This window comes from Ictidomys tridecemlineatus, chromosome 9 (assembly GCF_052094955.1).
Source record: "Ictidomys tridecemlineatus isolate mIctTri1 chromosome 9, mIctTri1.hap1, whole genome shotgun sequence".
NCBI classification, from domain to species: Eukaryota; Metazoa; Chordata; class Mammalia; order Rodentia; family Sciuridae; genus Ictidomys; species Ictidomys tridecemlineatus.
Genome location: NC_135485.1, coordinates 103,354,648 through 103,366,503, shown reverse-complemented (window position 1 = coordinate 103,366,503; position 11,856 = coordinate 103,354,648).

Sequence of the window (11,856 nt, the reverse complement as noted above, 5' to 3'; positions counted from 1 at the left end):
TGAGTCTGACCCTGACAGTCCCCAGGGGTACAAAATATTGACCATTATCTGTCTCTCTATTTCTGATTGCTGTGACCTGATTGTGGAGGACACCCTCACCCAATGAAACTTGGATGCTGAGATGAAACCTTGATCTGATATGAGGTCTTTGGGAAAAAAGTGACCCATTAACCCCCAGAGCATGAGCCAAGCGATATTTCTTTATAAATGCTTCTACCCCAATTCTTTCCATACTGTCTGTCTCTTAAACAGGGACCCATTATGGGAGATTCTCAAGATAGAACTCTCTTATCTTTACAATTAGACCACCTTCTCTAGAATCTTGTAAGATACATTTTCTTCTGTACTCCCCTTATCTGGCAGGAAAAGAAAATCTGGTTCAGTTAATTAGAGTAAAAATAACCCACATCTGTCCTAGTGCAGAAATCCAAATTATTTATTTTCTCTAAGTGGAGACATCACCAGAGCAATAACAGTCCTGCCTCCCTCTTCAAATTGAGGAGCATAATATGAAATCATGGTCCTGTGAGTATGAGCACCCAAAGGCTGAATGTTTTCTCTAATATGCAGATGCTAATTCACAATAAGGAGGTGGGGCTGGGGAGAATAAAGATACATTTAAATAGACAGAGGGGAGTGAAGGGAGGGGAGAGGTGATGAGGGTAGGAAGGATCATAGAATGAATCAGACATTATTATCCTATGTACATATACAACTATACAACTGAAGGGATTCTACCTCATGTACAACCAGAAGAATGAGAAATTATATGCCATCTATGTATGACTTATAAAAATGCATTCTATTGTCATGTATAACTAATTAGAACAAATTAAAAAATAAGTGAAAAAAAAGTTGTCTTTAAATTACTAACTCATCAATTTTTCTAGGTGGTCAAACAAATAACAGAGTGTTGGTTTCTATCAAATGTCTAGAATGTAATATCCATTGCTTCTAGAATTTTTGTTTAACAGGGAAGAGATGGCTAGTACTGTTAATTACATTTGTCTGATATCTTGTTTTTTTATAGTTAGAAATTAGTAAATTAGATTTAACATCAATGGGATTAATCATGAGTGTGTTAATTAAAGGAGATGTCTGATTAATTTGCAAATTTAAAGTGCTAAAATATCAACTGCTAAATATAAATTCAAGTACCCTTGACTTCTTAAATTCCATAAAGTAATATATTTAAACATTATGTACATTTTCATTAATGGATGAATGAAAAAGATTTAAGATTGCCTTGTTTTTGTCTTCACTGTAAAAGAGGTTACTAAGAATTAAGATTCTATCAAGTGTAATTTTATAAACAAAGAATACAAGAGGTTTCATTTGGGTTTCAATTAAAATATTATAAAAACAAAGTATTCTATCTTATTAAAGGGGAATGGTTTGTCAAAATTCAAAAATTTCATAAGGAATATTTCAGAATTTGAATTTAAAAAGGAATAAAGAACTAGAAAAGAGATATAAGAAGATTCTAGGTATGAAAATATATTTTAGTATGGGAAGTAGAAGGAAAAAGAAGTGTTTCTGGATGATAAAGTCTTGTGTGGTAAAGTAAAAAGTTATAGAATGTATAGGTAAGTTGCAGAAGATTTGTGGAGTGTAAAATTTCAAAAAGTTTGTGTGTGACTAATTTGGCTATAATTAGCACAATCATAATAGGCCATAGGATAAACAAGATATAAGGCTGAATGCCAGCACTAATATTAACCACAATTAAATAGAAGGAGTAAAAATACCTATAAAATTATAAACATTAAGGGTAAAACCCAGGACTCTCACTCTGAATCTGGTGAAACTGACTTACTAGATGTTTAAGACCAAAACTTAGAGACTAAAGTTAAGGAAGTAAAAGAGCCAAGAAAAAAAATAGCCAATATTTGGCTCTTACCCTCTGAGTCAGCTTGAACCCAAGGAACAAGGAGACTTCTCTAAGGGCTTTGTGAATCTGAGCCACATGACATTCCAATCAGGAGGACAAATGAGACCCTGGAGAACAGAAATCTGACCAGTGCACATGCTGTGAAGGGGATGGTTACAGGAGAGGGAGATGTCCTTGATACTTCCAATTCCTGATACTTGCAAACATTCTGGAAGATAGCACTAGAGGAGCTAAGAGACTTCTCTCAAGTTCCCAAGAGTGACACCCTGAGGGAAGTCAGATGAATCTTAACATTATATAAGAATGAGGTCAATTTGATCACCTAGCAAAAACAGTTAAAATCAAAGTCCATCCATATCTGGCCATTTATAAGAAAAGAAATAGTACTTTTAATGAAATTTAAGATGTACACTTGTGTCAGCACCACGGCCCTGGTGTCCCCCAAATTCTGAGGCATTTTCCCTTTGCAGGCTCATATAACCTCTGCCTATCAAAAATTGGACTGGCCTCTGTACTTGGTCTTCCCTACTCAGCAAATTGATGTTTTACCTAATAACCAAAGCTTGTCTATCCCAATAATGGCACACACCAGATACAAGAGAGTCCTTCAGTTTATTCCCTTATCCTAGGGCTAGGGATATCTGCTGAAATTGGTGCAGGAGCAGCAAGATTGAGAATTTCTATTCACTACTATGAAAAGTTGTCAGAACAGGTATTGTAGATACCCAACAGGTCACTAATTTGGTACTGACTTTACAAAATCAATTGGATTACCTGGTGTCTGTTCTGCAAAATCATCAGGGCCTAGATCTTACTGCCAAATGAGGAGGCCTCTGCCTCTTCCTTGGGGAAGAATGGCCTCTGCCTCTTCCTTGGGGAAGAATGTTGTCAATTGATCAGGACAGGCAAGGGATAAGGTTGAACAACTACAGGACTGACCAGTTGGAAGAGCTGAGATGAGAACTAGAAAATTCCTGGTGAGCCCGATTGGGAGACCTAAAATGATGGACTTCCTGGTTTCTCCTTATTTTTACCCTTCTACTGTTCATTTTTCTGGTAATAACTTTTCTTCCCTGCTTTCTTAACTTTATACAGAAGCAACTTCTTGACAAGGTGAACCATCTAGCCAAGACCACCTCCCCAAAACATGAAGAAGCCTTTCTCCTCCTTCACTCACAACATGACTCTCCTGAGCCCTATAAGGAAGGAATCATCCACAATGATGTTGAAGTTTCCTCCCTCTACACCCTACTCAAACCACAACTGCCAGGACTGTATAGGAGCTCAAAATACCCTTACCTCTTAATCCTCTTTCAGATTTCTAACAGGATATCCCTTACTCCACCCCTCTTTAGCAGTGTAGTCAGATAGTATGATGTTGCCCAAACTCATTATACCCGTTTTAGAGTCTGGAATGAAGGAGGTGGAAACTTACAACTCTTTTGAAAAAGGAAACTGAAGACTCTGACCTTTTGCAATTTTCCTTATCTGCCAAAGATCCCCTGATTGCCAAAATTAATCCCACCAAAAGTATCTGACAAACTCCTCCCATGATGTGGTTGGTATAAACCCTATAAACCCAGACCCTGTTGTAGCCAGTTGCTATTTTCTGCTTGAAAATGTGCCCTTCTGCTGCTGAATAAACCATCGCTGATCCATTGAGTTCTGTCTGCTTTTCTTTTTGTATTCTCTTTCATTTGCTTTCACCTGATGTTATTTTTACATCTTAAATTGGTGACAGGGTCTACCATCTACATCTAATTTGTCAGGCCTGACTCTTGGGCGTAAGCTTTGCCCCTGGTATTCCCTGGTTCTTGATGATGAATCACATCCACTTCCTAAAAATGTCTCCTTTAACTGGTACTGTCCTCTCTCCCTGCTGCTGCTGCTGCTGCTGCTGCTGCTGCTGCTGCTGCTCAGTAGGCTCCCTTCTCTCTGGAATGTACTGTGCTGGAACCTCCTCACTTTCAGTGACTTTCTCCTCACCTCTAACATTCCCCTCCACAGGGTCCTAAGACTAAGTTTCTAATGTGTCATTCTGATCATATATCACCAATATGCTCAAAAACATTTTACTAGGGTTTCCATTTCTCAAAAGATAAGATCTAAACCTCTTTCAAGGAATCCTGCCAGATATTTCTCATCGTGAATTTTACAGGTTAATAAAGGTAAATTCTTGCTTTTTTGATGGGTGTGGCTAACTGTGCAGTTAGGCGACTGAACAGAGTTCTCCTCCAAAGTTGCTAAATATATATATCCCCATACCCTCACATCTTTCCCCTTTAACAAAACACCCTATAACTGACCCCCAAATCTCTATATGCCACCAGAAACTGTACACCTTTTATGAAACTAATGACTATATGTTAAATAATTATTGAGTCCAACATCTCTAGACATAGAGGCTAACTATAAATGTCTTAATAACAAAAACTTGCTCATAGATGGTGTATTGTTGATATTGGGAACTGGTAACATTGTCTTTCCCCACAAAGGAGAGATCTTGGAACTGTGCAAGAGCAATATAAATCTATCGGGAAAAACCAATAACAAAACAGTCTAACAGAGCTGGAAAGAAATGAGAGAAACATGAAAAGACAAGGAAAGAAAGGACCACAAACAATGCAAGACAATACAACACTAGAAGAGGTAACATCTACAGTAGAAAAAATGTCAGATAAAGATTTCAGGATATACATGATTCAGATGGTTTGGTGTCTCAGAGAAGACATTGTACAACAAATACAGATAATGAAAGATCACTTTGACAATGAGTTACATAAACAAATCAAAGAAGCAAAAGATCACCTCTACAGGGAGATACAGGTTATACAAAAAACCAAACAGAAATCTTGGAAATGAAAGAAATAATAAACCAAATTAAAAACTCAAATGAGAATATTACCAGCAGAGTAGACCACTTAGAAGATAGGACATCAAACAACGAGGACAAAGTATTTCATCTCATAAAAAACGCAGACAGCACAGTGAGAATGATAAGAAACCACAAACAGAACATCTAAGAAATATGGGATAACATAAAAAGACCAAATTTAAGAGTTATTGGGATAGAGGAAGGTATAAAGGTCCAAACCAAAGGAATGAGCAATCTATTCAATGAAATAATATCAGAAAACTTTCCAGACATGAAGAATGAAATGGAAATTCAAATCTAAGAAGCCTACTGGACACCAATGTGCAAAATCATAAAAGATCCACACCAAGACACATTATAATGAAAATGCCCAACATACAGAATAAGGAGAGAATTCTAAAAGCAACAAGAATAAGTAATCAGATTATATATAGGGGAAACCAAGTAGGAAAATGGCTGATTTTTCAACACTGACCCTGAAAGATAGAAGATCCTAGAATAACATATTTCAAATCCTGAAAGATAATGGGTTCCAACCAAGAATCTTGTATCCAGCAAAATTAAGCTTCAGGTTTGAAGATGAAATAAAAACCTTCCACAATAAACAAAAGTTAAAAGAATTTACAGCTAGAAAACTGGCACTACAAAACATCCTTGGCAAAATATTTCATGAAGAGGAAATGAAAAATAACAATGAAAACCAGCAGAGGGAGGTAGTGCACTAAAAGAAAAACTAATCAAAAAGGAAAACCATGTCAAGTTAAATCACAAAAATCAATAAATATGGCTTGAAATACAAACCATATCTCAATAGTAACTCTAAATGTTAATGGCTTAAACTCACCAATCAAAAGACATAGGTTGGAGACTGGATTTAAAAAAAAAGATCTAACAACAATATGTTGCCTACAGGAGACTCATTTGATAGGAAAAGACATACACAGACTGATGGTGAAAGGTTGGGAAAAATCATACCACTCACATGGACTGTGGAAGCAAGCAGGTGTCTCCATACTCATAGTGAATAAAGTAGACTTCAAGCCAAAGTTAATCAAAAGGGATAAAAATGGACATTACATATTGCTCAAGGGAACCATACACCAACAAGACATAACAATCATAAATATATATGTCCCAAACAATGGTGCAGCTATGTTCATCAAACAAACTCTTCTCAAGTTCAAGAGTCAAATTAAACACAACACAATAATCTTGTGTGACATTAACACACCTCTCTCACCACTGGACAGATCTTCCAAACAAAAGTTGAATGAAGAAACATAGAGCTCAATAACACAATCAATAATTTAGAGTTAAATGACATATATAGAATATATCAACCAGCATCAAGCAGATATACTTTATTCTCAGCAGCACATGGATCCTTCTCAAAAATAGACTATATACTATGCCACAGGACAACTCTTAGCAAATACAAATGAGTAGAGATACTACCATGCATTTTTTTCCAATCATAATGGAATGAAATTGGAAATCAATGATAAAATAAAGAAGAAAACTTCCTGCATCACATGGAGACTGAACAATATGCTACTGAATGAACAATGGGTCTCAGAAGACATCAAGGAGGAGACTAAAAAATTCTTAGAGGTAAATGAGAACACAGACACAACATATTGAAATCTCTGGGACACTATGAAAGCAGTACTAAGAGGAAAATTCATTTCATGGAGTTCATTCCTTAAAAGAAGAAAAAGCCAACAAATAAATGATCTCACACTACATCTCAAAGCCCTAGAAAAAGAAGAACAAATCAGCAGCAAAAGCAGTAGAAGGCAAGAAATAATTAAAATCAGAGCTAAAATCAATGAACCAAAACACAAGAAACAATTGAAAAAGTTGACAAAACTAAAAGTTGGTTCTTTGAAAAAATAAATAAGATTGACAGACCCTTAGCCATGCTAATGTAGAGAAAGAGAGAGAGAACTCAAATTACTAGCATATGTGATGAAAAAGGCAACATCACAACAGACACTACAGAAATACAGAAGAATATTAGAAATTATTTTGAAACTTATACTCTACTAAAATAGAAGATAGTGAAGCCATAGATAAATTCTTTAAGTCATATGATCTGCCCAGATTGAGTCAGGAAGATATACACAACTTAAACAGACCAATATCAAGTGAGGAAATAGAAGAAGCCATCAAAAGACTACTAACCAAGAAAAGCCCAGGACTCATTGGATATACAGCTGAGTTTTACAAGACCTTTAAAGAAGAACTAATACCAATACTCTTCAATCTATTTCAGGAAATAGAAAAAGAGGGAGTACTTATAAATTCATTCTGAGGCCAATATCACCCTGATTCCAAAACCAGACAAAGACACTTCAAAGAAATAAAACTTCAGACCAATATCTCTAATGAACATAGATGCAAAATTTCTCAATAAAATTATGGCAAACTGAATACAAAAATATATCAAAAAGATTGTCCACCATGATCAAGTGGGATTCTTCCCAGGGATGCAAGGTTAGTTCAGTACATGGAAATCAGTAAATGTAATTCATCACATCAATAGACTTAAAGATAAGAACCATATGATCATCTCAATAGATGCAGAAAAAGCATTTGACAACATACAGCATCCCTTTATGTTCAATACACTAGAAAAACATAGGATAACAGAAACATTATCAACATCATAAAGGCTATCTACACTAAACCTCAGGCCAACATCATTCAAAATGGAGAAAAACTGAAGGCATTCCCTCTAAAATCTGGAACAAGAGAGGGATGCCCTCTCTCACTACTTCTATTCAACATAGTTCTTGAAACACTGGCCAGAGCAATTAGACGAAAGAAATTAAAGAAATAACTATAGAAAAAGAACTTAAACTAGGATTATTTGATGACAATATGATTCTATACAGAGAAGACCCAAAAAACTCCACCAGAAAACTTCTAAAACTAGTAAATGAATTCATCAAAATGGCAGAATATAAAATCAACACCCATAAATCAAAGGCATTTCCTGTATATCAGTGACAAATCCTCTGAGAAGGAAATGAGGAAAACTAAGCCATTCACAATATCCTCAAGAAAAATAAGATACTTGGGAATCAACTTAACAAAAGAGTTGAAGGATCTATACAATGAAAACTACAGAACCCTAAAGAGAGAAATCAAAGAAGACCTTAGAAGATGGAAAGATCTACCTTGTTCATGGATAGGCAAAATTAATATTATCAAAATGACCATACTACCAAAAGCACTATAGCGGTTCAATGCAATTCTGATCAAAATCCCAATTGCATTCCTCATAGAAATAGAAAAAGAAATCATGAAATTCATCTGGAAAAATAAGAGACCCAGAATAGCTAAAGCAATTCTAAGCAAAAAGAGTGAAACAAGTGGTCTCTCTATACCAGTCCTTAAACTATACTACAGAGCAATAGTAACAAAAACAGCATGGTACTGGCACCAAAACAGGCTGGTAGATCAATAGTACATAATAGAGGACACAGAGACTAACCCACAAAATCACAACTGTCTTATATTTGACAAAGGTGCCAAAAACATACACTGGAGAAAGGATAGCATCTTCAACAAATGGTGCTGGGAAACTGAAATCCATATGTAACAAAATGAAATTGAATCCCTATCTCTCACCATGCACAAAAGTTAACTCAAAATAGATCAAGGATCTAGGAATTAAACCAGAGACTCTGCATCTAATAGAAGAAAAAGTAGGCCCTAATCTCCATCATGTGGGATTATGCCCCAACTTCCTTAATAAGACTCCTTTGGTACAAGAATTAAAATCAAGAATCAATAAATGGGATGGACTCAAATTGAAAAGATTCTTCTCAGCAAAAGAAACAATGTGTGAGGTGAATAGAAAGCCTACATATTGGGAGCAAATTTTTACCCCTCACACATCAGATAGAGTACTAATCTCTAGGGTATATAAAGAACTCAACAAGCTAAGCACCAAAAATATAAATAATCCAATCAATAAATGGGCCAAGGACCTGAAGAGACACTTCTCAGAAGAGGATACACATCAATCAACAAATATATGAAAAAATGCTCATCATCTCTAGCAATCAGAGAAATGCAAATGAAAACTACTTCCAGATATCATCTCACTCCAGTCAGAATGGCAGCTATTATGAAGACAACAACAAGTGCTGGTGAGGATGTGGGGGGAAAAAGGTTCACTCATACATTGCTGATGGGACTGCAAATTGGTGCACCAATATGGAAAGCAGTATGGAGATTCCTTGGAAATCTGGGAAGGCAACCACCATTTGACCCAGCTATTCCTCTTCTCAGACTATATTCAAAGGACCTAAAAACAGCATACTACAGGGACACAGTCTCATCTATGTTAATAGCAGCACAATTCACAATAGCTAAACTGTGGAGCCAACCTAGATGTCCCTCGGTGAATGAATGGATAAAAAAAAATGTGGCATTGATACACAATGGCATATTATTCAGCACTAAGAAAGAACAAAATCATGGCATTTTGCACATAAATGGATGGCGTTAGAGAAAATAATGCTAAGTGAAGATAATGCTAAATAAACAAATGCCGGATATTTTCTCTGCTACAAACGGGGTGACTCAAAGTGGGGTAGGGAGGGAGAGCATGGAAGGAAGGTTATTTCTAGATAGGGAAGAGGAGTGGCAGGGAAAGGGAGGGGGAAGGGGATTAGCAAGGATGGTGAAATGTGGTGGTCATCATTATACAACATACATGTTTGAAGATTTGAATTTGGTGTCAACATACTGTAAAGGTCCAGCGAAACGTTGGAGTAAGAGACCACAAGAGACTGTCTTATGTAAAAGCAGAAGGGTGGGTTTATTTGGAGACCAGCATGCTGGGGCCCAAGCTCTCTATAGCAAAGAGAGATAGAGCCCTGAGAACAGCTTGAGCAGAGCTTATATATTTTCCCTGGAGAGGGCAGGGAGAGAAGTTACATTTTGTAGTTTGGCAGTTGGGGACAGCTCTTTCTGGGAACAAGATTAGCAGACAGTCCATAGTTGGGGACAGCACATTCTGGGAACAAGATTAGCAAACAGTTCTTAAGATTTCAACAGTGTTCTGTTAAGCATATAGAGAAATGGAGTGACAAGTACTTTTTTTATTAACCTTTCATTCAACATACTTTATATACAAACATGAAAAATTGTGGTATATATGTGTATTAAGAATTATAATGCAAAAAAGAGTACATGTATAATGGCATAATTTGTCGAGAACATACTTTATATACAGAGTTACAAAAAATTGTTCTGTATATGGGTAATAATGAGTGTAATGCATTCCACTATTGTCATATATTTAATAAGTAAATAAATTAAAGGTAAATGCTTAATTGCCCTAAAATGCTCTAGTCTTCTACACTGAACCTTTGGTCTGGGGCAACTTCCCCAATTTTCCTTCTGTCAAATTCCTCCTTCTCCTTTAAATTAAGGAGTAAATATTTGCATTATGTAACAATCACTATAATTGCAGAATGGAACTTTTAAGTGAACCATAATCACAGAATAGAACATTCCCACTTTCTCCATTAGCTGCTAGCCTGCAGGAGGGGGGTGATTGTTATTCCCTTCCTTCTTCACTCTCTTCCTTTTCCTCAGAACTATTGCAGAAATGGAAAACAGAGCTTTCAGGGAGCTTTCAATCTCTCTTGTGCTCTCAAGTCAACTAGTGTATTCTTGAGCGACCTCTGTCTTTGAGAATCCCCAAGGGAGAAGATAGCAAATGTAAAACAAATTGGTCATTGACTCCTCTGAATTCTTAGCTAGTCATTGTTGGTTGAAGATTTTTGGAAAGACAAAACCCATACCACTATACCAAAGGTCTTAGAATTTCCTTTTTTTTTTTTTTTTTGGTAGTGGGGGTTGAACACAGGGGCACTCAACCACTGAGCCACATCTCCAGCCTTTTTTTTAACTAACAAATTTTAATTTGTTATATATGACAACAGAATGCATTACAATTCATATTACACATATAGAGCACAATTTTTCATATCTCTGGTTTTACACAAAGAAGAGTCACATCTTTCACGTCTTCATACATGTACTAAGGGTAATGATGACCATCACATTCCACCATCTTTCCTACCCCTATGCACCCTTATTCTCCTCCATCCCCTTTTCCCCTTTGCCCTATCTAGAGTTCATTTAATCCTCCCATCCCTCACCTCCCGCAGCATATTATGAATCAGCATCCTTAAACCAGAGAAATCATTCGGCATTAGGTCTTAGGGGATTAGCTAATTTCACTTAGCATTATCTTCTCCAGCTCCACCAATTTACCTGCAAATGCCATGATTTTATTCTCTTTTAATGCTGAATAATATTCCATTGTGTACATATACCACATTTTCTTTATCCATTCATCTGAAGGGCACTTTTTATACTTAGAGAAAAGGTCTTTTATACTTAGAGACAGGGTCTTTTATACTTAGAGACAGAGTCTCAACTAAGTTGTTTAGAGCCTCACTAAATTGCTGAGGCTGGCTTTTAACTTGTGATCCTCCTGCTTCAGCCCCTGAGCAGCTGGGATTACAGGCCTGCATGTGCCATTGCACCTGGTAAAAGTCCTTTTGTTAATGAAAGGATTTATTTCCCTCCAGAGTTTGTTTGTTCTCATTTACTGAGGCTTGAATTCAGATACAGAAGGCATTTCAAAACTGTGGTTCTATCTCCTTATGTTATTTCAACATCTGTTAATTACTGGTTTCTGCAAGACTAGTAGTCTTTAAATAATATATTTAGATAAGAGTTATTTGGTGAACTCTCTGACCTGCTTTCATGGATAACAAAGTTTCTGTGTAATTGGTTGACTTGTCAATACTTCAAGGAACAAGCTGGAACACACAAACCAGTCTTTCTTTCTGTCTTTAATTAACTTTGTTTTGAGTTAGCTCTTTGGGGTATTGAGCAAGCTCTGGGTTCCCTTGAGAATTGTGCAGCTGTGAGATGTCTTCTGGGTGCTGAGTCCCAGGGAATGAAATGAGCCAGCCACACCCATGCCCAGGTCCATTTCTTCTCCTAGGAGCATGATTTGGCCCCACTGTACAGCTCCTGCTGTATTCTTGCCCCA